Here is a 23987-nt window from a genome sequence, read left to right on the forward strand (position 1 = left end):
GGACATCAGTCAGCCGCCTCCACCCTGATGTCCTGACTTTTATGGCGAACCGCAAGTTTGAAGTCTTATTGCTGAGCCCCTGAGATGATCTCCTGATAAGAAAGTACACCAATCCTGGCGATAGAGGATACAAAGTGATTTCGTGTTACTGTAAAGAGGCGCACCCCCCCTGGTGGTAGGAGACGGCAAGAGTGGTGCACTGGTGTCCTTGAGGGCTTCACGCTGAGGACCATCTGGCTGTGACCAGGAGTAGGTCATTATACTCCAATGCGCATGTACTTGCACTATCTGGTTAGTGCATTATACAGTCATTCCCCTATCACGGAAGTCACGGATTTCTTTGGATACATCACAGAACTTATGATTTTAGCATCACCATCACTATATGCACCTTGATTAGACGGATAGATCTTCATTACTCATCTGATTATTGTTTTAACAATTTAAGAATGTGGAATCTGGTGCATGTTGAAATATGAACATTTAAATCTGTTATTCATGCTAATTCCCTGTATTATACACTCAAGCGCTGCATTTTTTGTATTTGAACAAGTGTAAGTTATTTCAAGGGTTCCTGCATGTTATGAAGGTTCAGAACGGCTGGTTTAGGGGTTGGGGAGAGAAGCAGTTAATGAGGCATTTTTTTTACCTTAATGTCAGGACAAGTCTGATCATTGGAGAAGAACAGGCTGAGTTCACAGCACAGCTAGAGAACTGACCACTCTGTGTTCTCATGCTTAGTGTAGTCTGTTTTTATTAGGAAAGCAGAGGGACTGACAGGAAAACCAGGTATTTTGCACAAAGGAAGCAATACAAGGAGAACAGGATTCTTTTTAATCCAAGTACATGGTACAGCAGGCACATATCAGGAATATGAAATGTTGGGTTTACATACTCTTTACCACTAACATAAAACCATAAAGGCTATACTTATCTGAAGTTGTCTTTACCAAAAGCACCAGTCCTGCTCCAAGATCTCAGCACTGAAAGCCATTTAATTCCTTTGACATCCAAGAAAGAAGCAGGGTCGCTGGTGCTAATTATCATTATTATTATTATACAGGATTTATATAGTGCCCACAGTTAGCTCAGCTCTTTACAATATAACGGGAGACAATACAGTAACAATACAGTTCAATACAAGAGGGATAGGAGGGCTCCGCTCCTTGGAGCTTACAATCTAGTAATGCTAATGCTAATAAAATGTTGCATGACACTACCCTTATCTGTTTTTGCTGGAGCCCAGTGCTTTACATGTGTGGGTTGGAAGACTCTTCAGTGGTAGACTTCAGTAAAGAAAAGTGGTGGAAATGTTACACATAAAATTAACTTCTCTGTTTCAAAAAGTATAGTCTTTCTTGAAGACAAGCAGGTATATGCAGTTTTTATATCTCTAATGGCAATTTGCACATTGACTGGAGCAGGGGCGGACTGACCATTCGAGCACTCGGGCACTGCTGGAGGGCCCGGGGTCAGTAGGGGGCCCCATGAAATGCCCCTGGTACCTTTTATAGGCTTTTTTTGGGTGTGCTTTGAGTGTGAGCAAGGACACAGGGGCCCAATGAGTTGTCAGTCCGCCCCTGGACTGGAGTTTTCATGGATAACAAGCGTATAGACACTTGTTTGGATATGGGGAAGTATTGGAAATGGGTAGGATAAACAGAAAAGATATCAGTGTGAACAGAGATGCAGGTTTCACATAAGGTTAATAATGCATGTTTGGCACCTTTATGAAGACACATAAATCCTTTTTGACAAGCTAATAGGACTAAACTTTTAGGCAATTGGGAATGTGAATGTTCACTGCTGAGAATGCAAGAATTTCCCCTGGAATATAAAAAGAACAAATGTAACAGATAAGGGTTTAGGCACTGCTCTCTGAAACATAAAGCAAAATAGACATGTTCAGCCAAGGAGATCAAGGGTAGATATGAAGGCAACCTTGTCATAAAAAATTGCTGACATTGCAGTAGCAGTGAGTTTCATCTGGGTTAGCCTATGTAGTGATTTCTATTAAAGAGGACGGATAAGACTGAAATGGGCTAAGAAAGATTTCCTTCATACTCGGTTAATCCCTTGTATTTCTTTCCCATGCAATGATGGAGAATTATGACTTTAGCGATGGGTCGCTATTTTAGTGACATTCAGCAATAGAGGTTGATCTCATCCATTCAAAACCTCATTATTGGTGGTCCTTCCACAAGAGTGAACTGAGATTTCAGCAGTATAAAATCAATATGTGCTATAAACACATATTTTGTGTCGACTAAAGGTTCAGAATGGTGAGTTATCTTAGCTGTTTTTGCCGTATGAAGTCAATGTACCGACATACTGTAGCAACCTGCTCAACTGCCATTGGATACCTCCAATATAGTGCTTGGCAAGAATGGAGCTTTGATTGTCTTAATGAGGCTATTTGGTGCCATCTGTTTGTAGAGGCATCAGTTATGGATAGATCAGCAAGATGAGCCACTAACCAACAAGTTTTATTCAGGACAATAAACTGCACAGCGGTATGTAGATGAATCCAATAAATATGAATTATTAATAATATAAATGTGTTTTAGATATGTATGGTTGTGTGTTTAGATCCTGCAATGCCATAATGGCATATCTAATAAAACATTGCAAAAAATATGTGCCAATAGCAGTAATGTATATCATCAACCTGTTAGAAGTCATTTCCTTAGGGTCCTTTCACATGGACGTTTCTTTTTTTTAATCCGTTCAGTCACGTTTTTTTCAGAGAAAAAACGGATCAGTTTACATCAGTTTTTCATCAGTTTACATCAGTTTTTTCAGCAGTTTCTTGTCATTTTCTTGTCAGTTTCTTGTCAGTTTTATTACATCCTTTACCAAGGCAAACACTGATGCAAAAATGCACTGTATGTCCATTTACATCCGTTTTTTGTCCATTCTGTTGTTTTTTTACAGAAGAAACAGGGTTTTCTAACGTTCAAAAAAACGGATGTTAACCAACACTGGACATTAACCACTTGCCCTCCAGCGGATTTACCCCCCTTTCCTGATAAGGCCAAATTTGCATTAACACGGAGCTGACAGGGGAGAGAACTGTATTGTTTACATACAGTTTACATACAGTTCTCTCCGTCTGTTGGTAATGCTCCTTGATCACTGGGTACTGGCGAGTAATTACCAGCTGGGACCTGGTGATTGACAGCCGAGGCTGCAAATAGCGGTGTGGGTAAGGTGTGATTTTGCGTACCCCTGCCGCCCTGTAGCAGTATATCTGCTATAGGGCAGCGGGAAAGCGGTTAACAAGTGTAAACAGATAATCATCCGTTTGCATCCGCTAGTCCATAGAAATACCTGAGTGTCTGTTTTTCATCTGTAAACAGACAGATGAAAAATGGACAAAAACGCCCGTGTGAAAGGCCCCTTTTAAGCTGGCAGCAGAAACCTAAAGTCTGTTAAGGGTGACTTGGGTTACTGAACTTTTCAACCCTCACAGCTATTTGTTATCTTTCTGAACAAAGTATATCTAGAGCCATTTTTTGTTTTTTCTAGTGTGTGTAAGCTTTAGAACCTTTGTGAATGTTTTTTTTTCATTACTGTGCATGCCCCTGCTGGAGAGAATCACTCACTTTATTTGTCCTATTAATCATTGTCACCAGGAAAGAAAGTAGTGAAAAATCCAATAATTTGACTTGTTACTAATACAGGAAGCTGACTTCAATGCTCTGTTTAATTGGGCAACTATGTGGTAAATGAGGTTTAATGTTGATAAATGTAAGGTTCTGCACTTGGGGGCTAAGAATATGCAATCATCATACATTCTAGGGGGAGTACAATTGGGGGAATCAATGGTGGAGAAAGATCTGGGAGTTCTGGTAGATCACAAGCTTACTAATGGCATGCAATGCCAAGCTGCGGTTTATAAAGCAAGCACAATCCTCTCTTGTATTAAAAGAGGTATAGAGAGAGAGATATCATTCTACCCCTGTACAAATTATTACTAATACCTCATCTGGAATATGCAGTTCAGTTTTGGGCACCAATTCACAAAAAGAACATTGGGGAACTGGAGAAAGTACAGAGAAGGGCAACCAAACTGGTAAGAGGCATGGAGGAGCTCAGCTGTGAGGAAAGATTAGAGGAACTGAATTTATTCTGAGAAGAAGAGATTAAGGGGGGATATGATCAACATGTATAAATACATCAGTGGTTCATATAGTGAACTCGGTGTAGAGTTATTCACTCTGAGGTCATCACAGAGGACAAGGGGGCACTCTTTACGCCTGGAGGAAAATAAATTTAATTTCCAAACATTGAAAGGGTTCTTCACAATGAGAGCTGTGAAAATGTGGAATAGACTCCCTTAAGAGTTGGTTCTGGCCAGCTCAGTGGATTGCTATAAAAAAGGCCTGGATTCTTTCTTGGATACACAGAATATAACTGGATACTAACATTTATAGGTACAGTTGATCCAGGGAATATCCGATTGCCTCTCGGGGGATCAGGAAGGAATTTTTTTCCCCTGCAGGAGCAAATTGGATCATGCTTTGTTGGGTTTTTTGCCTTCCTCTGGATCAACTGTTGGTGTAGGATTATAACTTTTTTTTTTTAATGGTTGAACTGGATGGATTTTTGTCTTTTTTCAGCCAGATGTAACTATGTAAGGAATAGAGGGCGCATTTCCAATGGGGTCACTTGTTGTGAGGACAGCTGTCTAATAGGAATTTCCTCTCGCTTTGGAAAGATTTCCTTTTGTTTCCTGTTCTGTCTGTGGGAATAGGTATAGGGAAATCTCTCCAAAGAGACACAGATGGCAAAAAAAAAAAACTGACTTAAAGCGTTTGTAAATAAGTGTTTGTGATAATTGTCTTGATCAACAAGTTTCAGTGGTGGGAACTGTGGATACATTGGACCAACGGGCTTTTTTGGCAGCAACATGTCCTTGGCTCCTTGCTGAAAGTTTAACACCATCGCAACTGTGTTCTTAAACCTTAAGTTTATCTAAAACACAAAATTAAAAAGCAGCACAAGGGGCATTACTTACCTTCAGCAAAATGTGTCCATTGTGCTGTTGGGTCCTCCTTTTACTTAAAGTGGTTCTAAAGGCTGTAGATCTTTTTACCGTCATGCATTCTATGTATGAAGGTAAAAAACCAGTGTGCAACTATCCCCTCAGCCCCCCCCCCCCCCCAGTACTTAGCTGAGATCAATCTAAATCCAGCGTTGTGCATAAGAGCAGGAGCCAAGAACTCCAGCAGGGGACCTGAGAAGAGGTGGACAAGGGCTGTTCTGTGCTAAACCATTGCACAGAGCAGGTAAGTATGACATGTTTGGTATTTTTTTAAAAATCTGAACCTTTACTATCTCTTTAAACCTTCCTCAGATGGCCAGCTACCCTGCTGCAATCTGTTGCAATCCTCCAGTGCAGGGGGTTAATAGAACTAAGGGGCTGTGACAGACCTTCATCAAGAGTGCCAACTATGGCCTCCCTTTCTGCTAAGCTGCTCCATTTATAGAAGTCGTACTACAACCTCTATGAATAAAACAGGATCTATGAATGGAAGGAGCAGGCCTTTCAATTATCTGCCCCTCCACCATTCATAGATATCCTTGGCAAGTACAGTAAGACAGTTCACATAGAATTTCTAGGTGTGTATTTTATCTGCTTGCCTGCAGTTTAGCTGTTTTAAGAACCTAAGCAGTATGTGTGTGTGTCATTTATCTGGAAAACTATTTCAATGTCCAAGCCGAAAGAACCTGTCTGTTTGAGGCAGAAGGCAGTTGTGTCCTCGCTGCCTGAGGGTGTCTGTGTTAAGCTGGCTTAGTCATCATTCCCTTGACACCTTGTTCAATGCTTTTAGTTGCTGATCTTATATATTTAGAAGGACTGAGTTATCGTAAATAGTTGTCATGGGAAGACTTTTGGCCTTGGGAGGCGAATTCAGCTAACAACTCACAGTAGACCCTGCCAGACATGACAATTTGAAAGGAGCAGTAGGGAAAAGGTACCGCTATAGATTGTTCAAGCTGTGTATTCATCTGCTTGGTGTACTACTTCCAGATCATTAATCCAGTGGGAAACTTTGACTCTGTTCAGGAATTTCATGTAATAAAGACCGGTCACTGCTTCTCCCTCTCCTTGTGCAAGGTGACTGGTCTTGTATCCGCCCCTCCTGTAGTTTACTGCTTGCCTGTAGTGAAGATTCCTACTTGATTTACTCTCGGTATAGGGTTTGTGTAGCATACTGATGATGTCACTTCTATTTTTCTATGGCCGTACCTGGGTTTGCAAATGCATTTAGTGCACACTAAGTGGGTTTATATGCTTTGCAGACATTGAGAAATATATTTAAATAAGTTTTTAACCCAGAGTTCAACTTTAACGTGTAATAGAGACAGTAACAGACCTCCAACATTACCAGAGACAACCAGCGGCTTGCATTAAATCCCCTCCACATGTGGTTGTTTGCTGTACCTGCATACCTGGACCTTTACTGTGATAGTTGGGCAAACATATGAGCATAGATTTATCTAGCTTGTAACACTTTATTGCTGGAAACAGATGAACCTGTAAGAAGTGGTTAGCGGCATATTTAGCACTGGTGCGGTAGAGAAGTAGAGGGGGGAATTTATTGCTATAGCTGTGCTCTTGTATTAAATCTGTCCCATAAAATACCATTTGGTAAATATATCTGAAGTTTTTCTGCTCCTTATCTCTACTTACATTTACAAATGTATCAACAAACAGCAACAGAGAAACAACAGGATTTTTTTAATTGCGTTAGCCTCGAGTCATAATACCAAGAAATATTAATTTAACAATCACTGCCGTTATATAATATAACTACTTTGTGCACATTCAATAGCTCAGCTTCCATAACTGCTTAATGAAAGTGCCATTGTACAGCTGCCAAGGGATGCTAATATTGTAAAATGTATTGAATGAGCTGGTAAAATATTAATACATGCTTGAAAGTAAGATAATAAGGCTAGTAGTGTGCCATGAAATATCCAAGTACATGATCCCGCTGCATTGCATTTCAGATATCAGGTCTGATTTACTAAACCAGAGTGCATTCTGCCAACAAGAGTGAGTAGCATTCATTTTCACCTGGCACCAAAATGATCTTCGCTTGCTGCTGTGACCCTGTGCAGGGGTCCTGGGGAACAAACAAATGTTTCAATGTAAGCAATATTATATCAAGGAAAATCTGTACAAATAAACTTAATGAATAAGTACCGTAAATGTTTTCAATCTCTTAATGTTTCAGAATATTTAAATAAAACATTGTTATAGTATAAACTAGACTTTACAAATATACTTTTTAAAAACAATTTTTTGCAGGCAGATATAAAAGCTGATCTCCTAAAACACACACAGAGACACCTGTCCCGTACACACACACACAGAAACATGTACACACATGCACAGAGACACATGTACACACACATACAGACACATGTATACACACACAGGCATGTACAGACACGCATACACACAGATATATGTACATACACAGAAATACACACGCACAGACACATGTACATACACACAGACACATGTACACACACACACATACAGACACATATATACACACACAGGCACGTACAGACACTCATACACACAGATATATGTACATACACAGAAATACACATGCACAGACACTTGTACATACACACAGACCCATGTACACACACACACACATACAGACCCATGTATACACACACAGGCACGTACAGACACGCATACACACAGATATATGTACATGCACAGAAATACACACGAACAGACACAAGTACATACATACACAGACACATGTACGTACATACACACAAACACACACACATGTACATACACACACACAAACAGACACATGTACACACACACATACATGTACATACACGCAGACACATGTACAGATACACACATGTACATACACACAGACACATGTACAATTGTACATGCATACACAGACACACATGTACACACACACACCACCACCCCACCATAAAAAGTTGCAGTACTTCGTTGTTCACTGACAGAGCTGGGTACTGCACTCTAGGGGGAGGCAGAGAGCACAGCACACTCTTTGCTTTGCTTTCACTGCGCTCAGCTATGGAGCAGTCTGACGGCTCCCAGTGCCAATGACAGATCCGGCCTGATCTCCGAGCCTGCTCAGCAAGACGGCCCTGGGGGACACACTCGCCCCCACCATAATTTCCACTCGCCATTGTCGAGCAGGCGAGTGGAAATTTTAAGCCCTGTCCTAAAACCCCCTTCTTCTTGCTACCCTTTAACCCACATGCCCCAATACTAACCGCTTGGTTTAGTGGGAAAATAAATAAATTATATATATATATATATAAATATATATATATATATATATATATATATATATATATATACATTATATACCTAAAGGACATTTTACTTACTTTATTCATTGTCACATGGCACATTGGGTTCTGAGTCTTCTCTCTCCTTCACTTCAAAGTGGGTCCTTCTTGGGAAAACCATGTTGCTGCCTAGATCACATGAATGCTTTCCTTTGACTGTCCTGTGACAGTTGGGCTCCAGAAGACTGCAGTGGCGTGATGACATCATAACAAACAAATGTTTCAATGAAAACAGTACTATATCAAGAAAAATCTGTAAAAATTAAACTTAATGAATAAGTACCAAAAAGGTTTTTCAATCTCTCAATGTTTCACAATTATGTTTTTAATACATTACAATACAGCTTAAACTTGACAACTTTACAAATATCATACTCTTTAAAAACAATTTTAACTTAAAGTGCAGGCTGATACAAAAGCTGTTCTCCAGAAAGCCCCTCCTTCTCGCTACCCTTTAACCCACACATCCCTCAGCTAACCGTATATGTATATTAATATATAATATATGTACTTTATATACCTAAAGGCCATTTTACGTACTTTAATTCATTGACACATGGCACATTGGGTTCTGAGTCTTTTTTCTTCCTTACCTCAAAGTGGGTCCTTCTTGGGATAACCACGTTGCTGCCTAGTTGACATGGAAAAACACAAGTAATTGAGAGAAGACAATAAACACTATAACATACGGTTGCAATATCAGAAAACATATATTAAAAAGTCCACAGAGTCCATGGCATAAGCACTATATAGTGGCAGCTGCCCATAGAGTGAAGCAAAACTCTGTGGAAATATGAAAAGAAACACAAGGGGGTGCCAGTCTAAGTGCAGTATAAAATGCAAGTTTATTAAAATAGCCAAATAGCTACTCAGAACTGAGGTAAGTATATGGGCGTTTTTCAGGCCCAAAAAGGACACATGCAGGGGACGGTGTGTATCCACTGGAGCCCGGGCACCAAAGGTCTGGTGTAGATGTGGGCCGTCAGTCGGGAATGCTGTAACAACTGTGGAATGCATGGAAGACCGTGTCAGAGACAACATCCAAAAGGAACAAGGATCAGTCAGCTGATAAGTCAGGTGACGCATTTCAAAGCTTCTGGAATCTGGAAGTGGAAAGAACATTATTTCATCATAAACTGGCCACTACCAGGTGCTCCTTGCAAGATTTCTGACAGAAGAGTGAAAAGAATTATCAGAAGAGTTGTCCAAGAGCCATGGACCACTTATAGAGAGCATCAGAAAGACATGGAATCAGCAGGTGCAATCGTTTCAAAGAAAACAATGGGCAATGCACTCAACCAACATGGCCTGTATGCACGCTCACCACGCAAGAAGCATGTTAAGGCTTGTTTAAAGTTTGATGCACAACATTTAGACAAGCCTGCAACATACTGGAGAATCCAGTCTGGTCAGATGAGACTAAATTGAACTCTTTGGGTGCCATAATAAGCACCATGTTTGGAGGTCACTGCACATCACTGCACAAAAATACCATAAGAACAGTGAAGTTTGGAGGTGAGCACATCATGGTGTGGGGCTGTTTTTCAGCACACTGACAAACTTAATTTCATTGAAGGAAAGATAAATGGAAAAATGTACCAAGACACTCTTGAAAAAAATCTGCTGCCATCTACCAGGATGAAGGAAATGAAACAAGGGTGGACATTTCAGCAAGATAATGATCCCAAACACAAAGCCAAGGAAACTCTCAATTTGTTTCAAAGAAAGAAAATAAAGCTGCTAGAATGGCCCAGCCAATTACCAGACTTGAATCCAATAGAAAATCTAAGGAAAGAACAAAAGATAAGAGTTCATAGAAGAGGCCAAACGAACCTTCAAGATTTGAATACTGTTTGTGTGGAAGAATGGGCCAAAATCACACCTGAGCAATGCATGTGACTAGTTTCTCCATACAGGAGGCCTCTTGAAGCTGTCATTACCAACAAAAGATTTTGTACGAAGTATTAAACAAACAAGCAAGCATGTTCAATACATTTTCTCTGTGTCATTCCATTTTATTACACATAACTTAATTTCTGAATGTATTTGTTTTGGTATCTTTGCATGTATGGATTGTATGGGTTGTTACCGACATGTGGTGAAAATTCCATGTCAATAGCACCTTTAGAAATATATTTACCTAGAAAAATGGTGACGGGTTGAATACTTATTTTACCCCGCTATACATAGTACAATTGGTCCAAGCCGAACCAATGTAAATATTTATAAAATATCCATAACTGGAATCCATCTTTAAGCGCTACAGCACATATTTTTTAAAGGGAGGGCATATCTCTATTTTAATGTTCATGATTTTGAAATGACCATCAAGCGTACATAGAAGTGATGGTCCATGTTATTCTTTAGTAAATACTTATTCATAATAGATGCCTATTTGTGTTTGTGATGAGACAGTGATGTTCCTCTTTATGACCAGTAACCTGATACGCATGACTTAGAAATATAAGGGGAACAGGTATGACCGTTCCTTGAGAATTCTCCAATCTTTGAGAACCTGATCCTGATTCACCATGATGCAGAGGTGTCCAGAAACTTATGGCCACAGTTTATGAAAATGGTGGGTCTTATATCCAGCACTTTTATTACAGATGTCCATGGAGTATGTTAAATTTCCTTGTGAATGTTTGTTAAATATTCATTCCTGTGTTTGTGTGTGGAGAGTGATGTTCCTCTTTAACACCAGTGCCAATACCTGATAAGTATGACTTAGAAATATAGACCATTAGTAGTCTGTTACTTATTTGTGATTCTTTATTAAAGCGGAACTACACTGCATCTGAGCACAACAAAATAAAAATGCTATTTAGTTTATTGTAATATTCAAAGCAAACTCCCCCATCCATCCATGTCTCTATGCTTTATTTTTCTGAGAAATCACTTTAAAGAACACAGCCTAGAATTTCTGGCCGTGGCCATCTTAAAGCGGAGCTCCACCCAAAAGGGGAAGTTCCGCTTTAAGGACTGCTCCCCCTCTCCCCATTAAGGATTGGCACCTTTGGGGAGCGGGGGGGGGGAGCGGGTACTCGAATTTGACAGGTACCCGCTCCCACTTCCAGTCTGATCGCCTAGGCGATCGGAAACGGAAGGTGTTCTCCCTCCCTCTCTCCCTGTAGTCTTGCGGGACACGTGACAGGTCCCAGAAAAGTACAGGACCATTCACGAAATGCAGCTCTACTTGCACATGCGCAGTGGGTACCCAGCTGTGAAGCCGCAAGTAGTCACAGCCGGGTGCCCACATTGAAGATGCCGGCCTCCTGGAATACAGGACGGCCGGTGAAACGAGCTGCAGGGAACACACCACGGGACGGAGGGACAGGTAAGTGGCTGTTTTTTAAAATTCAGCATTTACAGATTTTGTAGCTGCTGACTTTTATTTTTTGATAGGTCGAGTGGAACTCCGCTTTAAGTAAGGGCATATGATTCATGAAGCATTTACTTCCTGGAATCCATCAGCCCTTAGTTCAGGCATACAAGCAGGAGGGCATGCTTAGCTGATAAAACCCTTCCTCCCGTCCAGAAGACTCCTGGAATGACATTTTGCCTAGGCAAGAAACCAAGAAATAACTGAAGAAACACAAAAATTTTTTTTAAAACAAGTAAATACAATATCTATACTAATGTTAGCAGCATAAGAATTAAAATTAGTCAATGTTAGATAAGAGAGTGAAGTTCCACTTGGAATACTCATTCATATTTGTGTTTTGTTTAGATCTGTTGGTAAAATTCTCCGATCTTACCCTCTACCTATACTTCACATTTCTTGCTTGTAAATTTTTCTGCTGCGTCTTATTTGGATCTTTAATAAAACATACAAAAAAAAAAAAAAATCAACTGCTTGCTGCCATGAATACAGTATTTAAGGCAATATTATGACAGCTGTAATGAAGTGAGAGTTCCGTTGGTTGCCAGGGGGCTATTTTTGTAAGATAGGTCAAGCTGTCAAGCCAGCGGATGGTAAAAATACATTGAGCGAATATTTACAGGCTTTGTCCAGGAATACTAAGGGTCATCAAAACAATGTTTAACAAAAACCAGAGGTCAGAGCATTCACATCCAGGGAGCATTTATGAGCAGATCACAGCAAGTAACCAGGATTGAACACAGTTCATATAATAGGCAAGGCCGCAAAGTTCAGGTTATGCTAAAGGTGTAAAAGACAGGATGTGGAGCAGCAAATTAGTACGGTAATCAGGATACTAGCTGCTGAGTACTAATCACATGCCTATGCACTAGGAATGGATGGCCTTACTGATTGTTTCCAGTTGCTGAAAACAATCCTGATTTTTATGATGACATAAAAATACAGAAATAAGAGATATTAAAAGAAAAGACTAGAGCTCCAGTAAGTGTTACAGTGATTAGTGAACTGAAAGTTAAAAGCAGATATCTCTCTCACACATCACATATAGAGGTATATTACATAGTATGCTTGGAATGATTGCCATCTATAAAGCAGAACTGCCCTTCATCTGAGCACCACAATCCAAAAACGCAATTCAATTCATTTATGCTATTCAAAGCAAACTCCCCCATCCATCCATGTCTCCATGCTTTATTTTGCTGAGAAATCACTTGGTAAAATACCTCCTAGCTTTTCTGGCTGTGGCCATCTTGAGTAAGGGCAGATGATTCATGTAGCATTTATTTCCTGGAATTCATCTGCCCGTAGCCTAGGCATGCATGCAGAAAGGTGTGCTTAGCTGAGAAAATCCCTCCTGCAGACTCCTGGGATGTATTGCATCTTGTACCGAGGCATGGGAACCAGGAAGTAACTGAAGAAAGTTAAAAAAAAAGGTTTAAAACAAATAAATATGATATATTTTCCTATCTATTTACTAATTCTAGCCGCATAAGGATTACAAATAGTCAATGTTGATAGAGAGAGTTATGTTCCTCTTTGAGACCAGTTACTTGATATTCATGACTTAGAAATATAAGGGATTAGGTATGACCTGCTCTTACAGGATTCTCCAAACTTTTAGGACCCCATCGATTCACCATGATGCAGAGATACATAATAAATAATTAAATATTATTTTAAATAAAGTAATACCATTTGAATTTTTTTAAAAACTCGCCAATTTGCAAGAAAATAATTCACAATCTACTTGTGAAAAATACAAAAATTCACAATGGCTTTATCGCCTCTCCATCTCACATTATGTCCTGCCTTATTAAAGTGATTCTAAGAATTTTTTTTTTAAGAAAACCCAAACATGTCTATACTTACCTGCTGTGTGCATTGGCTTTGCACAGAGCAGCCTGGATCCTCCTCTTCTTGGGTCCCCCGCTGGCACTCCTGGGCCCCCCCTCTTGTTGTTTGCCCCCACAGCAAGCAACTTGCTATGGGGGCACCTGCGGCTCCATGTGTCCATTCACACATGGAGCCACGGCTCAGCCCTGCCCCCTCTCTCTTCTCATTGGCTCATTGACTGTAATTGACATCAGTGGGAGCCAATGGCTCCCGCTTCTGTCTCAGTCAATGAGAAGAGGGAGTCCCAGGGTATCTGAGACCCCATTGCACATCGCTGGATTAAGAGGGAGCTTAGGTGAGTATTAGTGGGGGGCTGGGGGTGATGCTGCAGAAGGTTTTTTTACGTTCATGAATAGAAAACCTTGAGCCTTTAGAACCACTTTAAGGATTTACTTGACAGCAAACCTACCACTGTGTCCCCTGTATAGTTCTGGCTCACTACTGAATAATTTGCTATGAATAATAGAAAGAAGTACTGTGGAGTGTAGAAATATTGTAGAGTGCAACAATCCAGTTCCTAGTTCAGTGTCAAGGTTAGTCACTACATTCACGTATTCATTCAATAGAAACCAGTGAGGTAATATTAAAGTAGTTGTAAAGCCTGAAGGTTTGTTGCCTTCCTACATTTTATACATGAAAGTAGAAAACCTTCAGTATTCAGCTCCCCCCGCAGCCTTCCTAATACCTGCCTGACCCCTATCCCGATCCAGCGATGTGCACGAGAGCGGCTCTTGCCCTGGCTCTTTGCCTCATCATTGACTCCCGCTGCTGTCAGTCACTGCCAGTGAAGAGGGCGGGGTGCAGGCTGAGCCCTGTTTTGTGTGCCTTATGAACACCCAGAGCGGGGCTCAGGAGTGGGTATGCACGGGTTCCCCCATAGCAAGTGTATGGTATGAGGGCACTCGGCAGGGGGGAGCAGCCAGTAGCGCTGACAGGGGGACCCAAGAAGAGGAGGATCGGAGCTGCTCTGTGCAAAACCCTTACACAGAGCAGGGAAGTATAACATTTGCTATTTTAAAAAAATGTAAGCCTTTAGTATCACTTTAATAAGTTGGACAGACGCAGACACATTTACATGCATACACAGACACACACAAACACACACACATGTACACACACGCTGTTAAGTGCTCTCTCCTCTCCCCTGAAGCCACCACTGGCTGACATAAAGGATCATGTGACCAGAGTGAGCTGAAATTAGATAGACACACACACACACACCCTATAAAAAGTTGCAGTACTTCGTTGTTCACTCACAGAGCCGGGTACTGCACTCTAGGGGGAGGCAGAGAGCACAGCACACACTCCTTCTGTGGCATTCACTGCGCTCAGCTACTGAGCAGTCTGATGGTTCTCAGTGCCAATGACAGTACCGGCCTGAGCTCTGAGCCTGCTCAGCAAGAAGGCCCTGGGGGACACACTCGCCCCCACCATAATTTTCACTCGCCTTTGGCGAGCAAGCGAGTGTAAATTTAAAGTGTTACACCCATATTTAGGGTGTAATGAGTAACATGTTATGAATAGACCAGTCTCCACTCCCCCCGCTTTGACAGCTAGCGAGGGATCTTCTCCTCCCGCTAGCTGTCAAAACTTCTGAAAAACGCGGGGCCGGGCAGGTGGCTGAATGGGCGGTCTTCTGTGAACGAGAAGCTACCAGTCCTGACAGCCTTAGCAGCTGTTGGCTTGTAGCTCTCAATGAGCTACTACTGTGCTATGGACCGTCGTGGTAGTTCATTGATGATTCTTCTTGTTAGTATATCTGCTTGTCTGTACATCCCGTATGGGCAAGCAGATATACCGATAGGTCTGCAGGAGGCCTGCATGGCACCAGCGATCCACTGATCACTGTTGCAATGGTTTACAGAGTCCTGCAACAAAAAATAATAAATTAACAGTTTGTTACCTGCAAAAAAAATGTGCTTTTATTATTTTTTAGCAAAATATGAACTTATCCTTTAATCCTACAGCATACAAAGACATTTTATGCAATTGTGTGCTGTCAACCTTGTGAAAGGTTACCAAAAAGGTCCTTTTCTGTTTCAGCATGACTCTGACCCTGTGAATAGAGACAGTTCTTTTGGTTAATGGGCTCAAATTCCCACAAACACACTCCAAAATCTTGTGGGGATCTCTCCAAGATAGGGGGACTGCAAGGGGGGCAAACTCCATATCAAACTACAGCTAAAGATTCCTGTATGACAGTCTAAGTAAGGACCAGATTTGGCTGTAACTACATGATTCACAAGCCTCATAAAGAAAACAAAAAACACCATTTACCTTCCATAAATGAGGCAAATCATCCTATATTCGAACTCAACAATGGTACAGTGTGCGATGCTGTGCTTCTACCAATGTGTAATACTATTATGCATAGTATTTACTACTTGTTGCACAAATGAAATAGCAAACCAACAACCATTAAACATGTGTAAAGACAATAAATCAATAAAATATAGTGCATATAATATGAATCAGTCCATAATGTCTACACTGTGAGAGTGACTATTCAACACACAGATTAAAAAACTCTGTGCATGTCAACTTCACACAATAAAGTTTGTTAAAATCCCTGCAATGTACATAGATCACCCAGAGGAGAATGTTTTTTTATCGAGAAAAGTGGAGCTACTCTTTAAGAAGTGTCACCCTTGTATGGGGACCATGCGAATGTTCTCTGTATTGGTCCATTATTATTATTATTACTATTATTAGAATACGGGATTTATATAGCTCCAACAGTTTAAACAGCACTTTACAACATAAGGGCAGAAAGTACAATTACAATACAAACTAATACAGGTGGGTCCATACTTTCTAATGCATCCTTTTAAAACATGGTTTCTACTACCTAGACTCAGAAAGATGAATGAACAATTTTGCCTCCATTTTTTGCAGTTCTTGTAACTGACAAGCTGGTTGTGCATTTCTATACAGTAATTTCTTCGACTGCCTTGTCTTCTTTATATTGAGACACCAATACACAGTCCAGGAAACTGCCATCCAGTGTGTGTTTCCTACATTGCGTTTAAAATGCACTGCAGTTGTGATCTGAAGCGGGAGCCTCTATTAGGTTAATGACGTCCCAAATTCAGGTCAGAAAAGGAAGGTTGTATACCTGCACTGGATCGCATGGTAATTCAGTACCTTGCAATGCAGTTGCAGTGAGTTTCCAAAAGTAGTGCATGCATTACTTTTGGAAAAGTGCGATTTCAGCCCATTCAAAATGAACAAATCTACATGTAAATCGCACATGAACGCATAGCACGTTCCCATGTGATTTGCGGTGTGAACCAGCCATGAACAGTAAAAACACAACTCTCTTCAATAATAAGTGTGAAAATCAGTTTGAGATAGAAATGATAGAAAGAGAAAAACATTTTATTTGTCGCAGGAGGTGATTTCTTCAGCAGATATTTATTACAAACGTAGAATAACAGACATCATGTCATGCCTTCTTAATTAAAAAGTCAACAACATGATCCAGTAATTGGAAAATGCTGCAGTCCTAGGGAAGGCTGGGTTCAAAGACATTCCATTTATCGTATTAAGAGTGGAAATTGGATGTCACTGACATAAGTGGTGTTCTGCATGGATAAAACACAAGCACTTTTATTATAAGTGATAAATTAATTACAATACTTGGGGTAATATAATGAATGCGTTGTTTGATAAAATGGCACAAAGAGCACATAGCTGAGGAATGTATAGGTGACAGTATCAGGATGTTGTGTTCTGGACCCATGTTTATATATGTCCAGTATGCTATGATCTAAGAATTAGAATATATCCGATCTCTGTAGTACACACTATTTCAATTACATTAATGAAATGGAAGTAATGTTTGAACTGTATATTCCAGGTGACAAATGTGATGTTATTAATAATATGTTGATGAGTAGTTAGAGCAAAGGTACCAATAGAGAAATCATTGTAGCGAAAATAATTTGTAATTTGTTGAAGATAATTTATTACTGAATAATGTTGGGCACTGACTTTGGATGAAAGTAATAAAAAACCTTTCCCTTTTTTCAAAATTGCTACTATTATTGGATATATGGCATGCAAAAACTCAATATTATGCAGTGAAAATTAGCATGGACATAATTAGGTGCCCCCAAAACAGAAAGCTTTGTTACAAGAGAATGCTCTACGGGTGCAGAATTCTTGCTTGGTATATTCTTCTTATATTCTTACTTTTTTATTTATTTATTACAGGCACTTATATTGTGCCATCAATTTACTCACCGCTTTTTACATATATAGTGTTCATTCACATCAGTCCCTAATCCTCAAGGGGCGTACAATCTAAGGTATTATGACTGTAATCCACACAGTGAAATGACTGAGCAACCAACCAGATTATAATGGACAGATCAAATAAAGCCCAAGCCCAATTTTTTTCCCCTGGAGTTAAAAAAAACACCTTTTGCTGCAATACTCATCTCTCTGGTGTCACTTCCTTCCCTACATGTCCCTCTTACAATCTACGTGTCCTGATAAATCATTTTAACCAAAACCGTATTTAGGTAAGGTTTTAGCATTGCACAGTTTATCTCCTCTTCACCTCCCTGCCTATCTCCAGCACCGTACCCGGGGACTAGCAGGGAGGGGAGAGACCTTGCAGTGTGACGAGCACCGGTTGGGTAACCTACATTTTGCAATTGTAGTGTGTTTGGAGATAGAATAACAGCAATCCCAAAACGCCCAGGTGTGAATGGAACCTTACCCCTGGTTCACATCTGTGCGGGTGGTGCCTCTGCAGATCCACACAAAAATCCACACCACCCGAACAGAGGAATGCAGACCTACAGGTGGGTGCCATTAATTCTAATGGGACACTGCCCGCACTGGAAATCACAACTGTACTGGGTACCGAGGTTCCCGTGCGGGTTGCGTTTTCTGCAGAAGTGCAGGGACTTCTTCCCTGCGTGTCCGAGGGCACGGGAGTCTATTTAAATGAATGGGCTCTCGTGCCTGCGCAAAACACGGCCTGCAGGAATGCGGAGATGTGAATATAGCTTTTGTCCCGATTCACAATGATGCGATTTGAAAGGCATAGAATGCAAGTGTACAATCCAAACGCACACATTCCTTCGTTAAAAATGGCTGTGTGTATAAGTGGGTGCTGCAGCGACCGTCGGCTGGAACCGAACAGAATCAACAAGGGAGAATGTCACCAGCACACCTAGGATCACCAATACGGGTCCAAAAGTTTTAATGAACGATCACATAGTTACAGCAAGAGCAACGTTTCGGAGTCTCACAGGACCCCTTCATCAGGCATGATTCCGAAACACTGCCTTGGTATAACTATGTAACTATGTGATCATTCATTAAAACTTTTGGACCCGTATTGGTGATCCTCAGTGCGCTGGTGATATTCTCTCTTGTTGAAAGGCATAGATTCACAGGGCATCTGAAAATACATTGTTTTCTATGAAGGACGTTCACTTCTATGAGATGTGATTTTGATCTGGTTAAAAAAAAAGTGTCCTGTATGAGTTTGGAGCGATCCATAGAGTATGATGGCATTTTGAGATAACTGTTCACATTGGATGCAATTCATAGCCGGTTTTGCATAGAAGTGGCTAGAAGGCAGTTTTTCATAGAAGTGGCTAGAAGACAAATTTTCATAGAAGTGGCTAGAAGAATTGCTCTGAAAAAACACATAAAGTAAGCCCTGCTGCTTGCCCGCACAGCACAGTGATGATGTCATCGCTCCTTTTATAAAGTAATATCTGGGTTTGTAATGACATTTGGTGCACACAACGTGGATTAATATCTTTTGTATCTTTAGAGGAATATATATATATATATATATAAATGAAAGTTTTTGTGTCCAGATTTCAGTTATAAAGTGCTAATATATCAAAGGAGTGCAGGGTGTTTTTTTGGTAAGCAATCAGATTCCAGCTGTCATTTTTTTAATGCAAGTTAGAAGATAAAAGCCATATGATGACTAGATGTTACACGCCTTCTTTGCCTTTCTTCCAGTTGTATGAATCAGCAATTGTGCGATAGTGCGGTCTCCATGCAGCAGTCATTTGATAGACAGGCAAAATGAATACGTTTAGAAATTACCACTTCCAACACAAAGATATCTGTAAATGCTCAATGGTTCTGTGACACAACACATCTTTAAGTGACAGGAAGGCATATTTAATGCAGTTAAAATAACATTTCTTGGTGTTAAATTGTGTATTGTTATTTCCATAGACAGCTTAGAAGCAATGCAGGTTACTTATATATCCGGCACCTGGATAACTGACAGAGGTCTTACTCAAGCAGGCTGATTTATCAGTCCTGTCACAAAACTATTCAGCACAAAATAAAGAAAAGTAACAAAAGCCAATTTTGTAAACTGTCTAAGTCTGGAGCTTTTCCACAGTAAAATCCATCTTCTCTGTCGCTGTCAGAACTGACAGATTTCTCCTGGAGGTTATGTTGTTCAGAAAAGCGCTCCGCATATTATTCCAGAAAAGATTTCATGATATTTTTTCCCAAGCTCCTTGGCTGCATCTAAAACAAAATACATTTTTTTTACAATTCAAATCCACAGTAATGATTTTATTCTAAATTTACGTAGTTACATAGTTTGTAAGGAAGTAAAGGCATCAGTCCATCCAGTTCAACCTGTGTGGATATAGGTGTGGGTGTGCTTATGTCAATACCATTTCCCATATCCCTGTATATTGTGCTCGCTGAGATGCCCATCTAAGAGGTTTTTTAAATTATCGAAATTCTCCGCTGACATCAGGAGTTCCGCATTCTTACCGCTCTAACAGTAAAGAACCTCCTTGCAGTTTAAGGTTAAACCGATTCTTGTCCAACCTGATTGAGTGACCTGAGAATGAATAATTTTCTCATTATGCTAGAATTGTCGCAAACCAAAATATAGCACAGTGCAACCCTTCAAAACAATCAGAAATGTAAACAATCTACAATTTCAATCATAAATAACAAACAAAATAATAAAAGATGCCGTAAAGTAAATACATATATACAGGTAATCCCCAGGTTATGAACAAGATATGTTCTGTAGATTTGTTCTTAAATTGAATTTGTATGTGAGTTGGAACAAGTATTTGTTTTAGGTGTAACTCCAGACAAAACATTATTTTGACATTTTGGATAATAAAGGGAGGGGTTAACTGGCCATTCAGTGATGTGGGATTGCTGACAGGTCCGCCGGACAGTAGGTGGCAACATTAAGGCTGGCCATAGATTATCCAATTTTCTTGAGATTTTTGGTTTAGATTTACCAAAAACCATATATTAGAAGGTCAAACCTAAACAACACTTTCAGTTGTATTCAATTAGACAGGCCCTTGCACTACATACTTGAAGGTAAATCTAAAGGGAATTGGACAGAAAATTGTAAGAAAATTGTATAGTGTGTGGCCAGCCTAAGACCTGCAGGAGTGAGGACTTTCATAGATTTAAAAAGATTCCCTGCGACTGAGCTGTGTAACAAAATTTCCCCCCTCCAATGTCTCTTCACCCTCTCCACCTTTTCTATACCCCAAAACACAGCTACTAAAGTCCCATTATGACACTATGGGGTTTATTTGTTAAAGCAGGAAAGTGCAAAATCAGGCGCATAGAAACCAATCAGCTTCCAGGTTTTATTGCCAAAACCTAATTGAACAAGCTGAGGTTAAAAGCTGCTTGGTTTCTATGCAAAAAAGAGCATATGTTTGCACTCTCCAGCTTTAGTAAAGCCTATGGTTTACTAGGACCCCCAGATCATTTTCCATTGCAGATCCCCCCAGAGGTTTTTCCCCTAACTTGTAACTTGCATTCCTATTTATAGTGCATTACTTTACATTTATCAGTATTAAATTCTCATTTTCCATGTAGTTTCCCACCCCTTTATTTTATGGAGATCTTACTGTAAGGTTGCTATAGCCCATTGTGAAGTTATTACCCTGCTTAGCTTTGTATCATTAGTAAACACTGAGATTGAATTATTTATTGCAATCTCTATATCATTTCTGTACAAGTTATACAGAAGTGACCCCTGAACTGAGCCTTGAGGCACCCTGCTCACATATCCAGACTATTCTAAAGATTCACAATTTATCACCACCCTTTGGACATGTTCCTGTAATCAGTTTTCTGTGCAGGTACATACACTGTCGTCAATGGCAATAGACCTGAATTTATACATTAAGCGTTTATGGGTTCTGTATGAAATGTCTTGGCAAAGTCTGTATACTCCACATTCAGTGGCATTCCAAAATCCAGATTACAGTTTACTTTAAAAGGTTGGTCTGGCAAGAACAGTTCTTCATAAATCCATGCTGGTTACCAATAATGCAATTTTCATCAGCAGATTTTTGGATATTGTCCTTTATTATCCCTTCAAATGGTTTACATACTTTTGATGTTAGGCTGACTGGTCTCTAGTCTCCAAGTATGTATCTCAGCCCCTTTTTGAATATTGGTACCACTTTAGCATTTTGCCAGTCAGCTGGTACCATTCCAATCATAATGATGCTAGCAGAGAGGAGGTAACAGTTTTTAGATTATTTAAGGTTAGCCCAGAGTTCTACTTTAATAGCTAAAATCTGCTCTCTAGAATATGCTTGTCTAAAGGGTTCCTGGGGATTTGTTCTTTCAATTTTATAATCAGCAGGAAGTTGATGTATCACCCTCATCCCTGCTGGCTGTTATGAAGAGCTAAAAACAGAAACAAAGAGGGACTGAGGATTTGCACACATTTTTAAAGTAGGAAAAGCTGTGTTTGTTATAACAGCTTGTTTTGTTATAACAGGGTGAAATTCATATTGAATTGACCGTGTGTTCCAAGCTGTTGAACAATGCCTATTCCTGTATCAGATTATTATGGATTAAGGCTCCATGCATACTGGGCGTTTTGATAACGCTGGTAACGTTAGCTGTGTTAAATCACGTTAAAACCGTGATTTTTTTATTGTTTGTGTATTAGCGGTTTTCCGCGTTTAGCGGCGTTTTTTCTGCGTTTGCGTTTTTTCCCCCACAAATTTTTGGTTTGGGTCAAAAAATATCCACAACCATCGGTTTGCGCCGTTTTACCGCGTTTTCCAGCGTTAGAGCATTTTTACAGCTAAAGAACTCCTCTAGAAACCCACTAGTCTTGAGTTTTTTTTTCGAGCCAAGAAACGCCCCTGACAAAAAACGCTTATTACAGTCTGTGTGTGCATGGACACATAGGATAACATGCTGAGGGGCTTACTAGCTGTAGGAATAACGTCAAAAGCCAAAAACAGCCACTGTAAAAGCATCCAGTGTGCATGAGAACTAAGGCAGGCTGGGTTTGTGCACTGTCTGTTAGTTTAGCATCACATGCTGGGACTTGTAGTTCATGTAGTAAATACTAGTTGTTTTTCCTATATAGTAATAGGCAGACAATTTCATGCATTATGGAGAAAACGGAAGATTATTTCTGGTTGTTATTTAATTAATACTTGCAGCGTTGGGTCATATTTGTTATACCTAATTATTCTTTAAGTACTATGATAATAGACATGCCAGCATTGCATTAATCAAAATAAAAGTGAAAGCAATGATAAGAAGAAAAACTAATATCCTACGGCAAAAATCTGTTCATCACATACTAATGTTGGCATATTACCAGATTTTTTTAACAGAATCAGCCCTTTTCGTTCTAAAATCCAATACAAGTTTATATTTTAAAGGAAATATTTACTATAGGAGAACACAAGGGCTGCCATTGCTTACTATCCTTTAGGAATACTAGTTTCCTGGCTGTCTTTTGCCTTGATACTTTTTTGGCTACTGTTCACTTTGCAAGGGAATTTTCCCCACAGTTCACCCAATAATCTGCAAGGAAAATAAAAACAGTGTTATTTCTTGCACCTTATTGGATGATTGAAGTCAGTCCATATAGTGAACTTGGTGTAGAGGTATTCACCTTAAAACAGAGTTCCACCCAAAAGGGGAAGTTCCGCTTTAAAGATTAGTCCCCCGCCCCTCATTAGGGATTGGCACCTTTGGGGAGCGGGAGGGGAACGGGTACCTGAATTTGACAGGTATCCTCTCCCACTTCCGCTGCGATAGCCTAGGCGATCGGAAACGGGAGTTGTCCTCCTACCCTTCCTCTCCGAAGTCTTGCAGGACATGTGACAGGACCCAGAAGACAGCGGGGCAATTCAGGAAGCGCAGCGCTACTCGAGCATGCGCAGAGGGCACCCAGCTGTGAAGCCACAAGCTGTCACAGCCGGGTGCCCACACTGAAGATGCCGGCCTCCTGGAATACAGGATGGCCAATGAAATGGGCTGCGGCGGGTGCAACACGGGATCATGGGACAGGTTTCTTAAAAGTCAGCAGCTACAG

General features: G+C 40.3%; 1 protein-coding gene and 1 non-coding gene across 2 annotated transcripts in view; one reads left to right on the forward strand and one right to left on the reverse strand.

Moving 5' to 3' along the window:
- XKR4 (XK related 4) overlaps positions 1 to 23987 on the forward strand; it is a 388654-nt gene that overhangs the window by 238182 nt on the left and 126485 nt on the right. The window lies entirely within an intron of this gene.
- Positions 16262 to 16363, reverse strand: LOC149461356 (U6 spliceosomal RNA). Its single transcript, XR_016312889.1, has one exon. It is a non-coding gene; the product is annotated as a U6 spliceosomal RNA (small nuclear RNA).

Source organism: Staurois parvus, unplaced genomic scaffold, assembly GCF_062004578.1.
Source record: "Staurois parvus isolate SC_StPar_1 unplaced genomic scaffold, SC_StPar_1.0 ptg000205l, whole genome shotgun sequence".
Lineage (NCBI taxonomy): Eukaryota > Metazoa > Chordata > Amphibia > Anura > Ranidae > Staurois > Staurois parvus.